Source organism: Eriocheir sinensis, unplaced genomic scaffold, assembly GCF_024679095.1.
Source record: "Eriocheir sinensis breed Jianghai 21 unplaced genomic scaffold, ASM2467909v1 Scaffold14, whole genome shotgun sequence".
In the NCBI taxonomy this organism is placed as follows: domain Eukaryota; kingdom Metazoa; phylum Arthropoda; class Malacostraca; order Decapoda; family Varunidae; genus Eriocheir; species Eriocheir sinensis.
In genome coordinates this window covers 129409-156861 of record NW_026110739.1, presented here as the reverse complement: position 1 = coordinate 156861, position 27453 = coordinate 129409, and positions in this window count along the sequence as shown.

The following is a 27453-nucleotide window of genomic DNA, read 5'->3' as shown; positions in this document are numbered from 1 at the left end:
AAAAAATGTATACAAAATACACATAAAATAATGTAAATTCGTATCAAAATAAATAAACAAAATACCAATAAAAGAATGTGTATTTGTATAAATATAAATATACAAAATACACATAAAATAACGTAAATTTATATAAAACTATATACATAAATACACAGAAGTAATTAAATTTGTATGAAAATATATACAAAATACACACAAAATAAGCTAAATTTTAATTGAAATATATATACAAAATGCATGAAATAAAGTAAATTTGTATCAAAATATTTATACAAATACACATATAATAACGTAAATTTGTATGAAAATATATAAACAAAATACACATTAAATAATGTAAATAAGTATAAAAAAAATGTACAAATACATATAATCATGTAATTCAAAATAAATAAACAAAATACCAATAAAATAATATAGATTTGTATTAGTATACGATTATGTTGCAATTTTTTTAAATACTAATTTTCCTTCTTATATACGCATTTTTATATTAATTTTAATACAAATTTAATTATTCGATGTGTATTTTTGTATCTGTATTTTTATAAACATATGCTTTATTTTTTGGGTATTTTGCATCTTTATTTTCATACTAATATACATTATTTTATTGATATTCTCCTCATTCATTTTGATACGAATTGACATTATTCTATGTGTTTTTTGTATATATTTTTCATACAAATTTACGTTATTTTATGTGTATTTGTTTACATATTTTGACACAAATTTACAATATTTTATGGCTATTTTGTATATACATTTCAAAAGAAATTTACCTAGTTTTATGTGTATTTTGTATATCTATTTTCATACAAACTCAAATTATTTCTATGTATTTTTGTATATATTTTAATACAAATTTTAGTTATGTTATGAATATTTTGTAAATTTATTTTCATTCATATATATATCTATATATATATATATATATATATATATATATATATATATATATATATATATATATATATATATATATATATATATATATATATATATATATATATATATATATATATATATATATATATATATATATATATATATATTATTTTTGTTTTGTTTATTTATATTGATACGAATTTACATTATTTTATATGTACTTTGTATATATATTTTTATACGCTTTTACATTATTTAATATTTATTTTGAATATATATTTTTATACAAATTCATGGTATTTTATGTGTATTTGTATATATATTTTCATATAAATTTACATTATTTTATGTGTATTTTGTACATATATTTTATTACATATCTATCTTATTTTATGTTTATTTTGTATATGTATTTTGTATATTTATATTTATCCAAATACACATTCTTTTATTGGTATTTTGTTTATTTATTTTAAATCGAATTTACATTATTTTATGTGTATTTTTTATACATTTTTTTATACGTATTTACTTAATTTTATGTGTATTTTGTATATATATTTTTATAGAAATCTACGTTTTTTTATTTGTATTCGTATATATATTTTGAAACAAATTTACATTGTTTTATATGTATTTTTGCATATCTCTTTCAATACAAATTTACCTTATTGTATGTGCAATTTGTATATTTATTTCAATACAAATTGAAATATTTTATGTGTATTTTGGTATATATATTTTTATAAGAAATGCGCTATTTTATGGGAATTTTGCTTCTTTATTTTCATACAAATTTACATTATTTTATTAATATTCGGTGTATTTATTTTGATACGATTTTACATTATTCTATTTGTTTTTTGTATATACTTTTTTATACATATTTACATTATTTAATGTGTATCTTGCAAATATATTTTATACAAATTTATTTTCTATTATCTATTTTCATACAAATACACATTCTTTTCAAGATATTTTTTTTATTTATTTTGACACGAATTTACATTATTTGATATGTATTTTGTATATTTATTTTTATACGTATTTACATAATTTCACATGTATTTTGTATATATATTTAATAGATATTCAAAATACACATAAAATAACCTAAATTTGTATCAAACTATATACAAAAATACACAAAAATATTTTAAATTTGTATGAAAATAAATATACAAAATACACATAAAATTAGGTAGATTTGTATGGAAATACATATAAAAAATACACTTAAAATAATGTAAATTTGAATGAAAATACATAAACAAATACACTTAAAATAACGTAAATTTGTATAAAAAAAATATATACAAAACACAAATAGAATAATGTAAAATCGTATCAAAATAAATACACAGAATATTAATAAAATAATGTAAATTTGTATGAAAATAAAGAAGCAAAATACCCATAAAATAACGCATTTTTTTTATTTATAAAAATATATATACCAAAATACACATAAAAAATTTTGATTTGTATTAAAATAAATATATAAAAAACACATACAATAATTTAAATTTGTATTGAAATAGATACGCAAAATATATATAAAGCAATGTAAATTAGTTTCAAAATATGTATACGAATACACATAAAATAACGTAGATTTCTATAAATATATATATACAAAATACACATAAAATGAAGTAAATACGTATAAAAAAATGTATACAAAATACACATAAAATAATGTAAATTCGTATCAAAATAAATACACAAAATACCAATAAAAGAATGTGTATTTGTATAAATATAAATATACAAAATACACATAAAATAACGTAAATTTATATAAAATTATATACATAAATACACAGAAGTAATTAAATTTGTATGAAAATATATACAAAATACACACAAAATAAGCTAAATTTGAATTGAAATATATATACAAAATACATGAAATAAAGTAAATTTGTATCAAAATATTTATACAAATACACATATAATAACGTAAATTTGTATGAAAATATATAAACAAAATACTCATTAAATAATGTAAATAAGTATAAAAAAATGTGTACAAAATACACATATAATCATGTAATTCGTATCAAAATAAATAAACAAAATACCAATAAAATAATATAAATTTGTATGAGTAAACGTGTATGTTGCATATTTTTTCAATACAAATTTACCTTATTATATACGCATTTTTTTTATTAATTTTAATACAAATTTAATTATTCGATGTGTATTTTTGTATCTGTATTTTTATAAACATATGCTTTATTTTTTGGGTATTTTGCATCTTTATTTTCATACTAATATACATTATTTTATTGATATTCTGCTCATTCATTTTGATACGAATTGACATTATTCTATGTGTTTTTTGTATATATTTTTCATACAAATTTACGTTATTTTATGTGTATTTGTTTACATATTTTGACACAAATTTACAATATTTTATGGCTATTTTGTATATACATTTCAAAAGAAATTTACCTAGTTTTATGTGTATTTTGTATATCTATTTTCATACAAACTCAAATTATTTCTATGTATTTTTGTATATATTTTAATACAAATTTTAGTTATGTTATGAATATTTTGTAAATTTATTTTCATTCATATATATATATTATTTTATTGGTGTTTTGTTGATTTATATTGATACGAATTTACATTATCTTATATGTACTTTGTATATATATTTTTATACGCTTTTACATTATTTAATATTTATTTTGAATATATACTTTTATACAAATTCATGGTATTTTATGTGTATTTGTATATATGTTTTCATATAAATTTACATTATTTTATGTGTATTTGGTACATATATTTTATTACAAATCTACCTTATTTTAAGTTTATTTTGTATATGTATTTTGTATATTTATATTTATCCAAATACACATTCTTTTATTGGTATTTTGTTTATTTATTTTAAATCGAATTTACATTATTTTATGTGTATTTTGTATACATTTTTTTATACGTATTTACTTAATTTTATGTGTATTTTGTATATATATTTTTATAGAAATCTACGTTTTTTTTATTTGTATTCGTATATATATTTTGAAACAAATTTACATTGTTTTATATGTATTTTTGAATATCTCTTTTAATACAAATTTACCTTTCTGTAGATGCATTTTGTATATTTATTTCAATACAAATTTAAATATTTTATGTGTATTTTGGTATATATATTTTTATAAAAGATGCGATAATTTTTGGGAATTTTGCATCTTTATTTTCATACAAATTTACATTATTTTATTGATATTCTGTGTATTTATTTTGATACGATTTTACATTATTCTATTTGTTTTTTGTATATATTTTTTATACACTTTTACATTATTTAATGTGTATCTTGCATATATATTTTATACAAATATTCGTTATTTTAAGTGTATTTGTTTTTATATTTTCATTCAAATTTACATTTATTTTAATTCGAAATTACATTATTTTATGTGTATTTTGTATACATTTTTTTATACGTATTTACTTAATTTTATGTGTATTTTGTATATATATTTTTATAGAAATCTACGTTTTTTTATTTGTATTCGTATATATATTTTGAAACAAATTTACATTGTTTTATATGTATTTTTGCATATCTCTTTCAATACAAATTTACCTTATTGTATGTGCATTTTGTATATTTATTTCAATGCAAATTTAAATATTTTATGTGTATTTTGGTATATATATTTTTATAAGAAATGCGCTATTTTATGGGAATTTTGCATCTTTATTTTCATACAAATTTACATTATTTTATTAATATTCGGTGTATTTATTTTGATACGATGTTACATTATTCTATTTGTTTTTTTATATACTTTTTTATACATATTTACATTATTTAATGTGTATCTTGCATATATATTTTATACAAATTTATCATCTATTATCTATTTTCATACAAATACACATTCCTTTCATGATATTTTGTTTATTTATTTTGACACGAATTTACATTATTTGATATGATTTTGTATATATATTTTTATACGTATTTACATACTTTCATATGTATTTTGTATATATATTTCTATAGAAATCTACTTTATTTTATGTGTATTCGTATATATATTTTGAAACAAATTTACATTGTTTTATATATATTTTTGAATATCTCTTTCAATACAAATTTTCCTTACTGTATATGCATTTTGTATATTTATTTCAATACAAATTCAAATATTTTATGTGTATTTTGGTAAATATATTTTTATAAAAAATGCGATAATTTTTGGGATTTTTGCATCTTTATTTTCATACAAATTTACTTTATTTTATTGATATTCTGTGTATTTATTTTGATACGATTTTACATTATTCTATTTGTTTTTTGTATATATATTTTTTATACACATTTACATTATTTAATGTGTATCTTGCATATATATTTTATACAAATTTACGTTATTTTAAGTGTATTTGCTTATACATTTTCATTCAAATTTACATTATTTGATGTGTATTTTGTATATGTATTTCAATACAAATTTACCAAGTTTTATGTGTATTTTGTATGTTTCTTTTCAAACAAATTTAAATTATTTTTGTGTATTTTTGTATATAGTTTTATACAAATTTAGGTTATTTTATGTACGCATTTACATTATTTAGTGTGTGTTTTGTACATATATTTTTATAGAAATTTGCGTTATTTGTATATGTTTTCTCATACAAATTTACATTATTTTATTGCTATTTTGTTTATTTATTTTGATACGAATTACATGATTATATGTGTATTTTGTACATATTTTTATACGTATTAACATTACTTAATGTGTATTTTGTTTATATATTTTTAAACAAATCTACGTTATTATATGTATTTGTATAAATATTTTGATGCATATTTACATTATTTTATGTATTTTGTATGTACATTTCAAATCAAATTTAGCTCATTTTAGCTGTATTTTGTATATATATTTTCATACAAATTTAATTACTTCTGTGTATTTTTGTATATAGTTTTATACAAATTTACGATATTTTATGTGTATTTTGTATATTTATATTTATACAAATACACATTCTTTTACTGGTATTTTTTATACGTATTTACTTCATTTTATGTGTATATATTTTTATAGAAATCTACGTTATATTATGTGTATTCGTATATATATTTTGAAACAAATTTACATTGTTTTACATGTATTTTGCATATCTATTTCAATACAAATTTACCTTATAGTATGAGCATTTTTTATATTTATTTTAATACAGATTTTAATATTTTGTGTATTTTGTATATAAATATATATATATATATATATATATATATATATATATATATATATATATATATATATATATATATATATATATATATATATATATATATATTTTTTTTTTATAAGTATTTACATTATTTCATGTGTATTTTGTATATATATTTCTATAGAAATCTACGTTATTTTATGTGTATTCGTATATATATTTTGAAACAAATTTACACTTTTATGTGCATTTTGTATAATTTTTCAATACAAATTTACCTTATTGTAAGTGCATTTTGTATATTAATTTTAATACACATTTAATTATTCTGTGTTTTTTTTGTATATGTATTTTTAAAAAAATATGCTTTATTTTATGGGTATTTTGCATCTTTATTTTCATACAAAATTACATTATTTTATTGATATTCTGTGTATTTATTTTGATACGATTTTACATTATTCTATGTATATTTTGTATATCTATTTTATACAAATGTATGTTATTTTATGTGAATTTGTTTTCATTTCATACAAATTTACATTATTTTATGTGCATTTTGTACATGTATTTAAATACAAATTTAACTAATTATATGTGTATTTTGTATATCTATTTTCATACAAATTGAAATTTATTTTTTTGTTTTTTTTTATATATTTTTATTCAAAATTTCGTAATTTTATGTGTATTTTGTATATTTATTTTCCTACAAATATACGTTCTTTTCTCGGAATTTTGTTTATTTATTTTGATACGATTTTTTTTTTTTTAGGTGTATTTGATATATATATTTTTATACTTATTTACATAATTTTATATGTATTTTGAATATATATTATCATAGAACTTTACTCTATATGTTTATACAAAAAACCACAAAAATAATTTAAATTTGTATGAAAATAAATATACAAAATACACATAAAATTAGGTAAGTTTGTATTTAAATACATATACAAAATACACTTAAAATAATGTAAATTTGAATGAAATTATATAAACAAATACACTTAAAATAACGTTAATTTGTATAAAATATAAATAAAAAATACACATTAAATAATGAAAATATGTATTAAAAAATATATGCCAAACACAAATAGTATAATATAAAATCGTATCAAAATATATACACAGAATATTAATAAAATAATGTACATTTGTATGAAAACTAAGATGCAAAATACCTATAAAATAACGCATTTTTTATAAAATTATATATACCAAAATACACATAAAATATTTGAATTTGTATTAAAATAAATATACAAAATGCAAATACAATAAGGTAAATTTAAATTTAAAATATTTTTGTGTATTTTTGTATATAGTTTGATACAAATTTAGGTTATTTTATGTGTATTTTGTATATCTATTTTCATACAAATACACATTCTTTTATTGATATTTTGTTTATTTATTTTGTTAATTTACATTATTTAATGTGTATTTTTAATATATATTTTTATACGTATTTACATCATTTCATGTGTATTTTGTATAGTTTTAAACAAATTTATATTATTTAATGTGTATTTTGTATATATATATATTTATACAAATACACATTCTTTTATTGGTATTTTGTTTATTTATTTTGATACTAATTTACATTATTTTATGTGTATTTTGTATACATTTTTTATACGTATTTACTTAATTTTATGTGTATTTTGTATATGTATTTCAATACAAATTTACCTAATTTTATGTGTATTTTGTATATTTATTTTCATACAAATTTAAATTATTTTTGTATATTTTTGTATATAGTTTTATACAAACTTTGGGTTTTTTATGTGTATTTTGTATATCTATTTTCATACAAATACACATTCTTTTATTGATATTTTGTTTATTTATTTTGACGAGAATTTAAATTATTTAATGTGTATTTTGTATATATATATATATATATATATATATATATATATATATATATATATATATATATATATATATATATATATATATATATATATATATATATATATATATATATATATATATATATATATATTTATACGTATTTAGATCATTTCATGTGTATTTTGTATATATATTTCTATAGAAATCTACGTTATTTTATGTGTATTCGTATATATATTTTGAAACAAATTTACACTTTTATGTGCATTTTGTATAATTTTTCAATACAAATTTACCTTATTGTACGTGCATTTTGTATATTAATTTTAATACACATTTAATTATTCTATGTGTTTTTTTGTATATGTATTTTAAAAAAAATATGCTTTATTTTATGGGTATTTTGCATCTTTATTTTCATACAAAATTACATTATTATTTAATTGATATTCTGTGTATTTATTTTGATACAATTTTACATTATTCTATGTATATTTTGTATATCTATTTTATACAAATGTACGTTATTTTATGTGAATTTGTTTTCATTTCATACAAATTTACATTTTTTTATATATATTTTGTACATGTATTTAAATACAAATTTAACTAATTAAAATGTGTATTTTGTATATCTATTTTCATACAAATTGAAATTTATTTTTTTGTTTTTTTGTATATATTTTTATTCAAATTTTCGTAGTTTTATGTGTATTTTGTATATCTATTTTCCTACAAATATACGTTCTTTTCTCGGAATTTTGTTTATTTATTTTGATACGAATTTTTTTTTTTAGGTGTATTTGATATATATATTTTTATACTTATTTACATAATTTTATATGTATTTTGAATATATATTATCATAGAACTATACTCTATATGTTTATACAAAAAAACACAAAAAATCATTTAAATTTGTATGAAAATAAATATACAAAATACACATAAAATTAGGTAAGTTTGTATTTAAATACATATACAAAATGCACTCAAAATAATGTATTTTTGAATGAAATTATATAAACAAATACACTTAAAATAAGGTTAATTTGTATAAAATATATATAAAAAATACACATTAAATAATGAAAATATGTATAAAAAAATATATACCAAACACAAATAGTATAATATAAAATCGTATCAAAATATATACACAGAATATTAATAAAATAATGTACATTTGTATGAAAACTAAAATGCAAAATACCTATAAAATAACGCATTTTTTATAAAATTTTATATACCAAAATACACATAAAATATTTGAATTTTTATTAAAATAAATATACAAAATGCAAATACTATAAGGTAAATTTAAATTTAAAATATTTTTGTGTATTTTTGTATATAGTTTGATACAAATTTAGGTTATTTTATGTGTATTTTGTATATCTATTTTCATACAAATACACATTCTTTTATTGATATTTTGTTTATTTATTTTGACGCGAATTTACATTATTTAATGTGTATTTTTAATATATATTTTTATACGTATTTACATCATTTCATGTGTATTTTGTATAGTTTTAAACAAATTTATATTATTTAATGTGTATTTTGTATATATATATTTATACAAATACACATTCTTTTATTGGTATTTTGTTTATTTATTTTGATACTAATTTACATTATTTTATGTGTATTTTGTATACATTTTTTATACGTATTTACTTAATTTTATGTGTATTTTGTATATATATTTTTATAGAAATCTACCTTATTTCATGTGTATTCGTATATATATTTTGAAACAAATTTACATTGTTTATATGTATTTTGCATATCTATTTTTGTGTATTCTGTATTTATTTATATTATACATAGAATAATATAAAATCGTGTCAAAATAAGTACACAGAATATAAATAAAATAATTTAAATTTGTATAAAAATAAAGATGCAAAATACCCATAAGATAAAGCATATTTTTTTTTTTAAATACATATACAAAAATACACATACAATAATTAAATTTGTATTAAAATTAACATACAAAATGCACACATACAATAAGGTATATTTGTATTGAAAAAAAAAACGCAAAATACAAATAAAACATTGTAAATTTGTTTCAAAATATATATACGAATACACATATAATAACGTTGATTTCTATAGAAATATATATACAAAATACACATGAAATTATGTAAATACGTATAAAAATATATATATAAAATACATATTAAGAAATGTAAATTCGTGTCAAAATAAATAAACAAAATATCATGAAAAGAATGTGTATTTGTAATAAAATAAATAATAGATAATAATTTTGTATGAAATATATATGCAAGATATACATTAAATAATGTAAATATGTATAAAAAAATATATATATACAAAAAACAAATAGAATAATGTAAGATCGTATCAAAATAAATACACCGAATATTAATAAAATAATGTAAATTTGTATGAAAATAAAGATGCAAAATTCCCATCAAATAGCGCATTTCTTATAAAAATATATATACCAAAATACACATAAAATATTTAAATTTGTATTGAAATAAATATACAAAATGCACATACAATAAGGTAAACTTCTATTGAAAGAGATATGCAAAAATACATATAAATTAATGTAAATTTGTTTCAAAATATATATACGAATACACAAAATAACGTAGATATCTATAAAAATATATATACAAAATACACATAAAATTAGGTAAATACGTATAAAAAAAAATGTAAACAAAATACACATAAAATAATATAAATTCGAAACAAAATAAATAAACAAAATACCAATAAAAGAATGTGCATTTGAATAAATATAAATGTACAAAATACACATACAAAATAAACATAAAATAAGGTAGATTTTTAAAGAAATATATGTACAAAATACACATAAAATAATGTAAATTTATATGAAAATATATATACAAATACACATAAAATACCATGAATTTGTATAAAATTATATATTCAAAATAAATATTAAATAATGTAAATGCGTGTAAAAATATATATAAAAAGTACATATAAAATAATGTAAATTCGTATCAATATAAATCAACAAAATACCAATAAAATAATATATATTTGAATGAAAATAGTATTGTATTGAAATATATACAAAAATACATAAAAATAGTTTGAGATTGTATGAAAATAGATATTCAAAATACACATAAAACTAGGTAAATTTCTTTTGAAATATATATACAAAATACCCATAAAATATTGTAAATTTGTGTCAAAATATATAAACAAATACACATAAAATAACTTAAAATAACGTAAATATGTATCAAATATATATACAAAAAACTCATTAAATAATGTAAATATGTATAAAAAAATATATACAAAACACAAATAAAATAATGTAAAATCGTATTAAAAATAAATACAGAAAACATTAATAAAATAATGTAAATTTGTATGAAAATGAAGATGCAAAATACCCATAAAATAACGCATTTTTTATAAAAATATATATACGAAAAAACATAAAATATTTGATTTTGTATTAAAATAAATAGATATACAAAATACACATAAAATAAGCTAAATTTGAATTGAAATATATATACAAAATACATAAAGTAATGTAAATTTGTATCAAAACAATTATACACATATAATAACGTAAATTTAAAAAAAAAATATGTAAACAAAATACACATTAAATAATGTAAATACGTATAAAAAAATATGTAGAAAATACACATATAATCATGTAATTCGTATCAAAATAAATAGACAAAATACCAATAAAATAATGTAAATTTCTATGAGAAAATATATACAAAATACACATAAATAACGCAAATATCAATAAAAATATATATAATATAACATATTTTTATACATATTTAAAATATTTAATGTATATTTTGTATATATATTTTATCCAAATTTACGTTATTTTATATGTATTTGTTTATATATTTTCATACAAATTTACATTATTTTATGTGAGTTTTGTATATGTATTTCAATACAAATCTGCCTAACTTCATGTGTATTTTGCATATCTATTTTCAAACAAATTTAAATTATTTTTGTGTATTTTTGTATATATTTTTTTACAAATTTTAGTTATTTTATTTGTTTTTTGTATATATATTTTCCTAAAAATATACGTTCTTTTATTAGAATTTTGTGTATTTAATTTTTTACGAATTTACATTATTTTATGTGTATTTTGTATATATATTTTTCTTCGTATTTAAATTATTTTATGTGTATTTTATAAATACATTTTCATAAAAATTTGTTATTTTATTGTGTGTGTTCGTATATATTTTGAAACAAATTTTATACAAATTCATGTTATTTTATGTGTATTTGTATATGTATTTTCATACAAATTTATATTATTTTATGTGTATTCTTACATATATTTTATTACAAATTTACTTTATTTTATGTTTATTTTGTATATTTATTTCATTCAATTTTAAATTATTTAATGTGTATTTTTGTATTTGTGTTTAGGTTATCTTAGGTTATCTTTAGGTTACCTTATTTTATGTTTATTTTGTATATTTATTTCATTCAATTTTAAATTATTTTGTGTATATTTGTATTTGTATTTAGTATATTTTATGTGTATTTTGTATATATATTTTCATCCAAAATTACATTATTTTATTGGTATTTTCTTAATTTAATTCGATACGAATTTAGATTATTTCATAGGTATTTTGTATACGTATTTTTATACTCATTTACATTATCTAAAATGTGTTTTGTATATATATTTTTATGCAAATTTATTTTATGTTCATTTTTGTACATATATTTTGATAGAAATTTGCGTTATTTATGTATATAGTTTTATATAAATTTACGTTATTTTATGTGCATTTTGTATATTTATATTTATACAAATACACATTCTTTTATTGGTATATTGTTTACTTACATTTATGCGAATTTTCATTATTTTACGTGTATTTTGTATACATTTTTTTATACGTATTTACTTAATATTATGTGTATTTTGTATATGTATTTTTATAGAAATCTACGTTATTTTATGTGTATTCGTATATATATTTTGAAACAAACTTACATTGTTTTATATGTATTTTGCATATCTATTTCAATACAAATTTACCTTATTGTATGTGTTTTTTGTATGTATACATTTTTTTATACGTATTTACTTAATATTATGTGTATTTTGTATATGTATTTTTATAGAAATCTACGTTATTTTATGTGTATTCGTATATATATTTTGAAACAAACTTACATTGTTTTATATGTATTTTGCATATCTATTTCAATACAAATTTACCTTATTGTATGTGTTTTTTGTATATTTATTTTAATACAAATTTATTTTTTTTATGTGTATTTTGGTATATATATTTTTGTATAAAATATATATGCAAGATACACATTAAATAAAATAATGTAAATTTGTATAAAAATATATAAACAAATACATATAAAATCAAGTAAATTTGGATAAAATATATATACAAAATATACATTAAATATTTTAAATATGTATAAAAATATATTATATTATATATATTTTTATTGATATTTGCGTTAATTATGTGTATTTTGTATATTTTTTCTCATAGAAATTTACATTATTTTATTGGTATTTTGTTTATTTATTTTGATACGAATTACATGATTATTTCTGTATTTTGTACATTTTTTTTATTCGTATTTACATAATTTAATGTGTATTTTGTTTATATATTTTTATACAAATTTACGTTATTATATGTGTATTTGTATAAGTATTTTGATACAAATTTACATTATTTTATGTATTTTGTATATATATTTCAATTCAAATTTAGTTTATTTTATGTGTATTTTGTATATCTATTTATTTTAATACAAAATCAAATATTTTATGTTTTTTCGTATATATATTTTTTTAAAAAATGCGTTATTTTATTAATATTTTCTGTATTTATTTTGATACGATTTTACATTATTTTATTTGTGTTTTGTATATATTTTTTTATACATATTTACATTATTTAATGTGTTTTTTGTATATATATTTGATACAAATTTACATTATTTTAAGTCTAGATGTTTATATATTTTCATTCAAATTTACATTATTTTACGTGTATTTTGTATATGTATTTCAATACAAATTTACCTAATTTTACATGTTTTTTGTATATTTATTTTCGTACAAGTTTAAATTATTTTTGCGTATTTTTGTATATAGTTTTATACAAATTTAGGTTATTTTATGTGTATTTTGAATATCTATTTTCATACAAATACACATTCTTTTCATGATATTTTGTTTATTTTAGTTTGACACGAATTAACATTATTTAATGTGTCTTTTGTATATATATTTTTATACGTATTTACATTATTTCAAGTGTATTTTGTATATATATTTCTATAGAAATCTGCGTTGTTTTATGTGTATTCGTATATATATTTTGAAACAAATTTACATTGTTTTATGTGTATTTTGCATATTTTTTCAATACAAATTTACCTTATTGTATATGCATTTTGTATATTAATTTTAATACAAATTTGATTAATCTATGTGTATTTTTGTATATGTATTTTTATAAAAATATGCTTTATTTTATGGGTATTTTGCATCTTTATTTTCATACAAATTTACATTATTTTATTGATATTCTGTGTATTTATTTTGATATGATTTTACATTATTCTATGTGTATTTTGTATATATATTTTATATAAAATGTATTTGTTTTCATTTCATACAAATCTACATTATTTTATGTGTTTTTTGTACATGTATTTAAATACAAATTTAACTAGTTATATGTGTATTTTGTATATCTATTTTGTATGTATATTTTCATAGAAATTTACTCTATTTTATGAGTATTCGTATATATATTTTGATACAAATTTACATTATTGATGTGTATTTTGCATATCTATTTCAATACAAATTTACTTTACTGTACGTGCATTTTGTATATTTATTTTAATACAAATTTAACTATTTTATATGTATTTTTGTATATATATTTTTATGCAAATATGCGTTATAATATGGATATTTTGCATCTTTATTTTCATACAAATTTACATTATTTTATTGATATTCTCTTTATTTATTTTGATACGATTTAACATCATTCTATGTGTATTTTGTATATTTTTTTATACATATTTACATTATTTAATGTTCATTTTGTATATATATTTTATCCAAATTTACATTATTTTATGTGTATTTGTTTATATATTTTTTTACAAATTTACATTATTTTATGTGTTTTTTGTATATATATTTTTCTACGTATTTAAATTATTTTATGTGTATTTTTTATATACATTTTCATAAAAAAATTACGTTATTTTATTGTGTGTATAAGTATATATTCTGATACAAATTTTATACAAATTCATGTTATTTAATGTGTATTTGTATATATATTTTCATACAAATTTATATTATTTTATGTGTATTTTTTCATATATTTCATTACAAACTTACCTTATTTTATGTTTATTTTGTATATTTATTTCATTCAATTTTAAATTATTTTATGTGTATATTTGTATTTGTATTTAGGTTATTTTATGTGTATTTTGTATATATATTTTCATCCAAAATTACATTATTTTATTGATATATTCTTAATTTAATTCGATACGAGTTTTGATTATTTCATAGGTATTTTTGTATACATATTTTTATACTCATTTACATTATCTAAAGTGTGTTTTGTATATATATTTTTATGCAAATTTATTTTATGTTCATTTTTGTACATATATTTTTATAGAAATTTGCGTTATTTTATGTATATAGTTTTATATAAATTTACGTTATTTTATGTGCATTTTGTATATTTATATTTATACAAATACACATTCTTTTATTGGTATATTGTTTATTTACATTTATACGAATTTACATTATTTTATGTGTATTTTGTATACATTTTTTATACGTATTTACTTAATATTATGTGTATTTTGTATATGTATTTTTATAGAAATCTACGTTATTTTATGTGTATTCGTATATATATTTTGAGACAAATTTACATTATTTTATGTGTATTTTGCATATCTATTTCAATACAAATTTACCTTATTGTATGTGTATTTTGTATATTTATTTTAATACAAATTCAAATATTTTATGTGTATTTTTGTATCAATATTTTTATAAAAAATGCGTTATTTTATATGTATTTTGCATCTTAATTTTCATACAAATTTACATTATTTTATTAATATTCTGTGTATATATTTTGATACGATTTTACATTATTCTATTTGTGTTTTGTATATATTTTTTTTATATATATCTACATTATTTAATGTGTATTTTGATTATATATTTCATACAAATTTACGTTATTATATGTGTATTTGTGTATATATTTTCTTTCAAATTTACATTATTTTATATGTATTTTGTATATGTATTTCAATACAAATTAACCTAATTTTATGTGTATTTTGTATATTTCTTTTCATACAAATTTAAATTATTTTTTTGTATTTTTGTATATAGTTTTATACAAATTTAGGTTATTTTATGTACGGATTTACATTATTTAATGTGTGTTTTGTATATATATTTTGATCCAAAGTTACTTTATTTAAGTTCATTTTTGGACATATATTTTTATGGAAATTAGCGTTATTTTATATGTATTATATGTTTTCTCATACAAATTTACATTATTTTATTGATATTTTGTTTATTTAGTTTGATACGAATTACATGATTATATGTGTATTTTGTACATATTTTTTATACGTATTTACATTACTTAATGTGTATTTTGTTTATATATTTTTAAACAAATTTACGTTATTATATGTATTTTTATAAATATTTTGATACAAATTTACATTATTTTATGTATTTTCTATATACATTTCAATTTAAATTTAGCTTATTTTATCTGTATTTTGTATATCTATTTTCATACGAATTTAATAACTTCTGTGTATTTTTGTATATAGTTTTATACAAATTTACGCTATTTTATGTGTATTTTGTATATTTATATTTATACAAATACACATTCTTTTATTGGTATTTTGTTTATTTATTTTGATACGAATTTACATTATTTTATGTGTATTTTGTATACATTTTCTTATACGTATTTACTTCATTTTATGTGTATTTTGTATATATATATTTATACAAATCTACGTTATTTTATGTGTATTCGTATATATATTTTGAAACAAATTTACATTGTTTTATATGTATTTTGCATATATTTTTCAATTCAGATTTACCTTATTGAATGTTTATTTTCTATATTTATTTTAATAGAAATTAATTTTTTCATGTGTATTTTGGTATATATATTTTTATAAAAAATGCGTTATTTAATGGGTATTTTGCATCTTTATTTTCATACAAATTTACATTGTTTTATTAATATTCTGTGTATTTATTTTGATACGATTTTACATTATTCTATTTGTGTTTTGTATATATTTTTTTATACATATTTACCTTATTTAATGTGTATTTTGTATATTTTAAAACAAATTTACGTTTTTTATGCGCATCTGTTAAAATATTTTGATACAAATTTACATTATTTTATGTATTTTGTATATATATTTTAATACAAATTTAGTTTATTTTATGTATATTTTGTATATCTATTTTCATTCGTATCAAAATAAATAAACAAAATAGCAATAAAATAATGTAAATTTGTATGAGAAAACATATACAAATACACATAAAATAACGCAAATTTCTATAAAAATATATGTACAAAACTGCACATAAAATAAATAAATTTGCATAAAAATATATATATAAAACACATTAAATAATGTAAATGCGTACATAAAATAACCTAAACTTGTATAAAACTATATACAAAATACACAAAAAATTTTAAAATTTGTATGAAAAGAAATATACAAAATACACATAAAATTAGGTAAATTTGTATTGAAATACATATACAAAATACACATAAAATAATGTAAATTTGAATGAAAATATATAAACAAATACACTTAAAATAACGTAAATTTGTATAAAATATATATGCAAGATACACATTAAATAATGTAAATGTGAATAAAAAAATATATACAAAAAAGTAATAGAATAATGTAAAATCGTATCAAAATAAATACACAGAATATCAATAAAGTAATGTAAATTTGTATAAAACGAAAGATGCAAAATTAACATATATTAGCGCATTTTTTTAAAAAAATATATATACCAAAATACACATAAAATATCTAAATTTGTATTGAAATAAATATACAAAATGCATATACAGTAAGGTAAATTTGTATTGAAAGAGATATTCAAAAATACAAATAAAACAAAGTTAGTTTGTTTAAAAAAATATATACGAATACACATAAAATAACGTAGATTTCTATAGAAATATATATATAAAATACACATGAAATTATGTAAATACGTATAAAAATATATATACAAAATACATATCTAGGTAAATTCGTGTCAAAATAAATAAACAAAATATCATGAAAAGAATGTGTATTTGCATGAAAATAAATAATAGATAATAAATTTGTATGAAATATATATGCAAGATACACATTAAATAATGTAAATATGTAAAAAAAAAATATATACAAAAAACAAATAGAATAATGTGAAATCGTAACAAAATAAATACACCGAATATTAATAAAATAATGTAAATTTGTATGAAAATAAATATGCAAAATTCCCATCAAATAGCGCATTTCTTATAAAAATATATATACCAAAATACACATAAAATATTTAAATTTGTATTGAAATAAATATACAAAATGCACATACAATAAGGTAAACTTGTATTGAAAGAGATATGCAAAAATACATATAAAACAATGTAAATTTGTTTCAAAATATATATTTTTTTTTTTTACAGCAAAGGAGACAGTTCAAGGGCACACAAAAAGCAAACATTAACAAAAAAAAAGCCCGCTACTCACTGCTCCTAAAAAGAATCCAAAGAGGTGGCCGAAAGATAGGTCAGTTTCGGGAGGAGAGGTGTCCCGACACCCTCCTCTTGAAAGAGTTTAAGTCGTAGGCAGGAGGAAATACAGATGAAGGAAGATTGTTCCAGAGTTTACCAGCGTTAGGGATGAAAGAGTGAAGATGCTGGTTAACTCTTGCATAAGGGGTTTGGACAGTATAGGGATGAGCATGAGTAGAAAGTCGAGTGCAGCGGGGCCGCGGGAGGGGGGGAGGCATGCAGTTAGCAAGTTCAGAAGAGCAGTCAGCGTGGAAATATCGATAGAAGATAAAAAGAGAGGCAACATTGCGGCGGAATTTAAGAGGTAGAAGACTATCAGTATGAGGAGAGCTGATGAGACGAAGAGCCTTAGCCTCCACTCTATCCAGTAGAGCTGTGGTGGAGCCCCCACATGAGATTCCTACTCCATACGAGGGCGGACAAGGCCCCTGTATATGGACAGCAACTGTGCAGGGGAGAAGAACTGGCGGAGACGGTACAAAACGCCCAGCCTCGAGGAAGCTGATTTAGTAAGAGATGAGATATGAAGTTTCCAGTTGAGATTTTGAGTTAAGGATAGACCGAGAATGTTTAGTGTTGAGGAAGGTGATAGATGGGTGTTGTCAAGGAATAGGGGATAGTTGTTTGGAAGATTGTGTCGAGTGGATAGGTGGAGAAACTGTGTTTTTGAGGCGTTGAAGGACACCAGGTTCTTCTTGCCCCAATCGGAAATAATAGTAAGGTCTGAGGCTAAGCGTTCTGCAGTCTCCAGCCTTGAGTCGTTAAGTTCCTGAAGGGTGGGTCTTCTATTAAAAGAAGTTGAATAATGCAGAGTGGAATCATCGGCGTAGGAATGGATAGGACAGCTCGTTTTGGAAAGAAGATCATCAATGAACAACAGAAAAAGAGTGGGAGATAGGACAGAACCCTGTGGGACACCACTGTTAATAGATTTAGGGGAAGAACAGTGACCGTCTACCACGGCAGAAATAGAACGGTCAGAAAGGAAACTGGAGATAAAGGTACAGAGAGAAGGATACGAATACACTTAAAATAACGTAGATTTCTATAAAAATATATATACAAAATACACATAAAATTAAGTAAATTCGTATTAAAATAGATATACAAAATACACATAGAATAATGTAAAATTGTTTCAAAAAAAATAAACAGAATATAAATAAAATAATGTAAATTTGTATGAAAATAAAAATGCAAAATACCCATAAAATAAAGCATATTTTTATAAAAATACATATACAAAAATACACATAGCATAATTAAATTTGTATTAAAATTAATATACAAAATGCATGTACAATAAGATAAATTTGTATTGAAAAAATATGCAAAATACACATAAGACAGTGTAAATTTATTTCAAAATCTATATACGAATACTAATAAATCAACGTAGATTTCTATAGAAATATATATACAAAATACACATCAAATGATGTAAACACGTATAAAAATATATATATAAAATACACATTAAATAATATAAATTCGCGTCAAAATAAATAAACAAAATATCAATAAAAGAATGTGTATTTGTATGAAAATAGATATACAATATACACGTTATTTTATGTGCATTCGTATATATATTTTGAAACAAATTTACACTGTTTCATTTGTATTTTGCGTTTTTTTTTTCAATACAAATTTACCTTTTTGTATGTGTGCATTATGTATATTAATTTTAATACAAATTTAATTATTCTATGTGTATTTTTGTATATGTATTTAAAAAAAAAATGCTTTATCTTATGGGTATTTTGCATCTTTATTTTCATACAAATTTAAATTATTTTATTGATATTCTGTGTACTTATTTTGATACGATTTTACATTATTCTATGTATAACAAAAATAAATATATACAAAAATACACAAAATTAATTTAAATTTGTTTGAAAATAGATATGCAAAATATGTGTATTTTTATATATATATTTCAATTCAAATTTAGCTGATTTTGTGTGTATTTTCTATATATTTTCATACAAATTTAATTACTTCTGTGTATTTTTTTATATAGTTTTATATAAATTTACGTTATTTTATGTGTATTTTGTATATTTATATTTATACAAATACACATTCTTTTATTGGTATTTTGTTTATTTATTTTGACACGAATTTACATTATTTTATGTGTATTTTGTATACATTTTTTATACGTATTTACTTCATTTTATGTGTATTTTGTATATATATTTTTATAGAAATCTACGTTATTTTATGTGTATTCGTATATATATTTTGAAACAAATTTACATTGTTTTATATGTATTTTGCATATCTATTTCAATACAAATTTACCTTATTGTATGTGTTTTTTTTATATTTATTTTAATACAAATTTAATTTTTTGATATGTATTTTGGTATATATATGTTTATCAATAAAAAAATGCGTTATTTTATGGGTATTTTGCTTCTTTATTTTCATACAAATTTACATTATTTTATTAATATTCTGTGTATTTATTTTGATACGATTTTACATTATTCTATTTGTGTTTTGTACATATTTTTTTTATACATATTTACATTATTTAATGTTTTTTTTGTATATATATTTGATACAAATTTACGTAATTTTGTCTATATGTTTATATATTTTCATTCAAATTTACATTATTTTGAGTGTATTTTGTATATATATTTCAATACAAATTTACCTATTTTTATATGTTTTTTGTATATTTATTTTCATACAAGTTTAAATTATTTTTGTGTATTTTTGTATATAGTTTTATACAAATTTAGGTTATTTTATGTGTATTTTGTATATCTATTTTCATACAAATACACATTCTTTTCATGTTATTTTGTTTATTTATTTTGACACGAACTAACATTATTTAATGTGTATTTTGTATATATATTTTTATACGTATTTACATTATTTCAAGTGTATTTTGTATATATATTTCTATAGAAATCTGCGTTATTTTATGTGTATTCGTATATATATTTTGAAACAAATTTACATTGTTTTATGTGTATTTTCCATATTTTTTCAATACAAATTTACCTTATTGTATGTGCATTTTGTATATTAATTTTAATACAAATTTGATTAATCTATGTGTATTTTTGTATATGTATTTTATAAAATATGCTTTATTTTATGGGTATTTTGCATCTTTTTTCATACAAATTTACATTATTTTATTGATATTCTGTGTACTTATTTTGATATGTTTTACATTATTCTAGGTGTATTTTGTATATATATTTTATATAAAATGTATTTGTTTTCATTTCATACAAATCTACATTATTGTATGTGTTTTGTACATGTATTTAAATACAAATTTAACTAGTTATATGTGTATTTTGTATATCTATTTTGTATGTATATTTTCATAGAAATTTACTCTATTTTATGAGTATTCGTATATATATTTTGATACAAATTTACATTATTAATGTGTATTTTGCATATCTATTTCAATACAAATTTACTTTATTGTACGTGCATTTTGTATATTTATTTTAATACAAATTTAATTATTTTATATGTATTTTTGTATATATATTTTTATGCAAATATGCGTTATTATATGGATATTTTGCATCTTTATTTTCATACAAATTTACATTATTTTATGTATATTCTCTTTATTTATTTGGATACGATTTAACATTATTCTATATGTTTTTTGTATATATTTTTTGTATACATATTTACATTATTTAATGTTCATTTTGTATATATATTTTATCCAAATTTACATTATTTTATGTGTATTTGTTGATATATTTTCATACATATTTACATTATTTTATGTGTTTTTTGTATATATATTTTTCTACGTATTTAAATTATTTTATGTGTATTTTGTATATACATTTTCATAAAAAAATTACGTTATTTTATTGTGTGTATAAGTATATATTTTGATACAAATTTTATACAAATTCATGTTATTTAATGTGTATTTGTATATATATTTTCATACAAATTTATATTATTTTATGTGTATTTTTTCATATATATCATTACAAATTTACCTTATTTTATGTTTATTTTGTATATTTGTTTCATTCAATTTTAGCTTATTTGATGTGTATATTTGTATTTGTATTTAGGTTATTTTATGTGAATTTTGTATATATATTTTCATCCAAAATTACATTATTTTATTGGTATTTCTTAATTTAATTCGATACGAATTTAGATTATTTCATTGGTATTTTGTATACATATTTTTATACTCATTTACATTATCTAATGTGTGTTTTGTATATATATTTTTATGCAAATTTATTTAATGATCATTTTTGTACATATATTTTTATAGAAATATGCTTTATTTTATGTATATAGTTTTATATAAATTTACGTTATTTTATGTGCATTTTGTATATTTATATTTATACAAATACACATTCTTTTATTGGTATATTGTTTATTTACATTTATACGAATTTACATTATTTTATGTGTATTATGTATCATTTTTTTATACGTATTTACTTAATTTTATGTGTATTTTGTATATGTATTTTTATAGAAATCTACGTTATTTAATGTGCATTCGTATATATATTTTGAAAGAAATTTACATTATTTTATATGTATTTTGCATATCTATTTCAATACAAATTTACCTTATTGTATGTGCATTTTGTATATTTATTTTAATACAAGTTCAAATATTTTATGTGTATTTTGGTATCAATAATTTTATAAAAAATGCGTTATTTTATAGGTATTTTGCATCTTAATTTTCATACAAATTTACATTATTTTATTAATATTCTGTGTAGGTATATATTTTGATACGATTTTACATTATTCTATTTGTGTTTTGTATATATTTTTTTTATACATATTTACATTATTTAATTTGTATTTTGTATATATATTTCATACAAATTTACGTTATTATATGTGTATTTGTTTATATATTTTCTTTCAAATTTACATTATTTTATGTGTATTTTGTATATGTATTTCAATACAAATTAACCTAATTTTATGTGTATTTTGTATATTTCTTTTCAGACAAATTTAAATTATTTTTGTGTATTTTTGTATATAGTTTTATACAAATTTTGGTTATTTTACGTACGCATTTACATTATTTAATGTGTGTTTTGGGTATATATTTTTATCCAAAAATACTTTATTTTATGTTCATTGATGGACATATATTTTTATAGAAATTAGCGTTATTTTATATGTATTTGTATATGTTTTCTCATACAAATTTACATTATTTTATTGATATTTTGTTTATTCTTATAAAAATATATATTCCAAAATACACATAAAATATTTAAATTTGTATTGAAATAAATATACAAAATGCACATACAATAAGGTAAACTTCTATTGAAAGAGATATGCAAAAATACATATAAAACAATGTAAATTGTTTCAAAATATATATACGAATACACATAAAATAACGTAGATTTATATAAAATATATATACGAAATACACATAAAATTAAGTAAATACGTATAAAAATGTAAAAAAATTCACATAAAATAATGTAAATTGAATCAAAATAAATAAACAAATACCAATAAAAGAATGTATTGGTATAAATATAAATGTACAAAATACATACAAAATAAACATAAAATAAAGTAAATTTGTAATGAAATATATGTACAAAATACATAAAATAATGTAAATTTATATGAAAATATATATACAAATACACATAAAATACCAGAATTTGTATAAAATATATTCAAAATAAATATTAAATAAAATGCGTATAAAAATATATACAAAATACATATAAAATAATGTAAATTATCAATATAAATCAACAAAATACCAATAAAATAATATATATTTGAATGAAAATAGATTTACAAAATACATATATAACTAAAATTTGTATTGAAATATATACAAAATACATAAAAATAATTTGAGTTTGTATGAAAATAGATATTCAAAATACACATAAAACCAAGTAAATTTCTTTTGAAATATATACAAAATACCCATAAAATATTGTAAATTTGTGTCAAAATATATAAACAAATACACATAAATAACTTAAAATAACGTAAATATGTATCAAATATATATACAAAAACACATTAAATAATGTAAATATGTATATAAATATATACAAAACACAAATAAAATAATTTAAAAACGAATCAAAATAAATACAGAAAATATTAATAAAATAATGTAAATTTGTATGAAATTAAGATGCAAAATACCCTTTAAATAACACAGTTTTTATTATATTATATTTACGAAAAAACTTATAATATTTGATTTTGTATTAAATTTAATAGATATACAATATACACATAAGCTATAAATTTGAATTGAAATATATATACAAAATACATAAAATAATGTAAATTTGTATCAAAATACTTATACAAATACACATATAATAACATAAATTTCTATAAAAATATATAAACAAAATACACATTAAATAATGTAAATACGTATAAAAAAATGTACAAAATACACAAATAATCATGTAATTCGTATCAAAATAAATAGACAAAATACCAATAAAATAATGTAAATTTCTATTAGAAAGCATATACAAAATACACATAAATAACGCATATATAAAAAAAATATATATAATATAATATATTTTTATACATATTTAAAATATTTAATGTATATTTTGTATATAGGTTTTATCCAAATTTACGTTATTTTATATGTATTTGTTTATATATTTTCATACAAATTTTTATTATTTTATTTACATTATTTAATGTGTATCTTGCATATATATTTTACACAAAAATATATACACCAAAATACACATAAAAAATAAAAATTTGTATTAATGGGTATTCGTATATATATTTTGAAACAAATTTACATTGTTTTATGTGTATTTTCCATATTTTTTCAATACAAATTTACCTTACTGTATATACATTTTGTATATTAATTTTAATACAAATTTGATTAATCTATGTGTATTTTTGTATATGTATTTTTATAAAAATATGTTTTATTTTATGGGTATTTTGCATCTTTATTTTCATACAAATTTACATTATTTTATTGATATTCTGTGTATTTATTTTGATATGATTTTACATTATTCTATGTGTATTTTGTATATATATTTTATATAAAATGTTTTTGTTTTCATATCATACAAATCTACATTATTTTATGTGTTTTTTGTACATGTATTTAAATACAAATTTAACTAGTTATATGTGTATTTTGTATATCTATTTTGTATGTATATTTTCATAGAAATTTACTGTATTTTATGAGTATTCGTATATATATTTTGATACAAATTTACATTATTGATGTTTATTTTGCATATCTATTTCAATACAAATTTACTTTATTGTACGTGCATTTTGTATATTTATTTTAATACAAATTTAATTATTTTATATGTATTTTTGTATATATATTTTTATGCAAATATGCGTTATTATATGGATATTTTGCATTTTTATTTTCATACAAATTTACATTTTTTTTTTTATATTCTCTTTATTTATTTTGATTCGATTTAACATTATTCTAAGTGTTTTTTGTATATATTTTTTTATACATATTTACATTATTTAATGTTCATTTTGTATATATTTTTTATCTAAATTTACATTATTTTATGTGTATTTGTTTATATATTTTCATACATATTTACATTATTTTAGGTGTTTTTTGTATATATATTTTTCTACGTATTTAAATTATTTTATGTGTATTTTGTATATACATTTTCATAAAAAAAATACGTTATTTTATTGTGTGTATAGGTATATATTTTGATACAGATTTTATACAAATTTATGTTATTTAATGTGTATTTGTATATATATTTTCATACAAATTTATATTATTTTATGTGTATTTTTTCATATATTGCATTACAAATTTACCTTATTTTATGTTTATTTTGTATATTTATTTCATTCAATTTTAAATTATTTGATGTGTAGATTTGTATTTGTATTTAGGTTATTTTATGTGTATTTTGTATATATATTTGCATCCAAAATTACATTATTTTATTGGTATTTCTTAATTTAATTCGATACGATTTTAGATTATTTCATAGGTATTTTGTATACATATTTTTATACTCATTTACATTATCTAATGTGTGTTTTGTATATATATTTTTATGCAAATTTATCTAATGTTCATTTTTGTACATATATTTTTATATAAATTTACGTTATTTAATGTGCATTTTGTATATTTATATTTATACAAATACACATTCTTTTATTGGTATATTATTTATTTACATTTATACGAATTTACATTATTTTATGTGTATTTTGTATACATTTTTTTATACGTATTTACTTAATTTTATGTGTATTTTGTATATGTATTTTTATAGAAATCTACGTTATTTTATGTGTATTCGTAAATATATTTTGAAACAAATTTACATTATTTTATATGTATTTTCCATATCTATTTCAATACAAATTTACCTTATTGTATGTGCATTTTGTATATTTATTTTAATACAAGTTCAAATATTTAAGTGTGTTTTGG